This window comes from Synchiropus splendidus, chromosome 14, assembly GCF_027744825.2.
Source record: "Synchiropus splendidus isolate RoL2022-P1 chromosome 14, RoL_Sspl_1.0, whole genome shotgun sequence".
Taxonomy (NCBI): Eukaryota; Metazoa; Chordata; class Actinopteri; order Syngnathiformes; family Callionymidae; genus Synchiropus; species Synchiropus splendidus.
Window position 1 is genome coordinate 17952560 of NC_071347.1, and position 277 is coordinate 17952836.

The window sequence follows — 277 nt, forward strand, 5'->3', positions numbered from 1 at the left end:
TAGTTCACGCTTCCTTAAAGGGGATGTCGAAGCCGCCACAGAGCAGGCCATGGACCCTTAGCGATCTTGTGCGTTTCCTCTTTAAATCACGATAGCAAAATAAAATTAACTTGGAGCAACAAGAAAGTAAACGCATGTATTTTAGAGACCATGTGTGTTTAATCGTGTCATTTGAATATTTTCCCTCTAAACAATAAGCAACACAACGTAATACATATATTTTTGATCAGGCGTTATCCGAGGACTCTCGATTCTTGCGGCGATGCGTTCTGCCGCC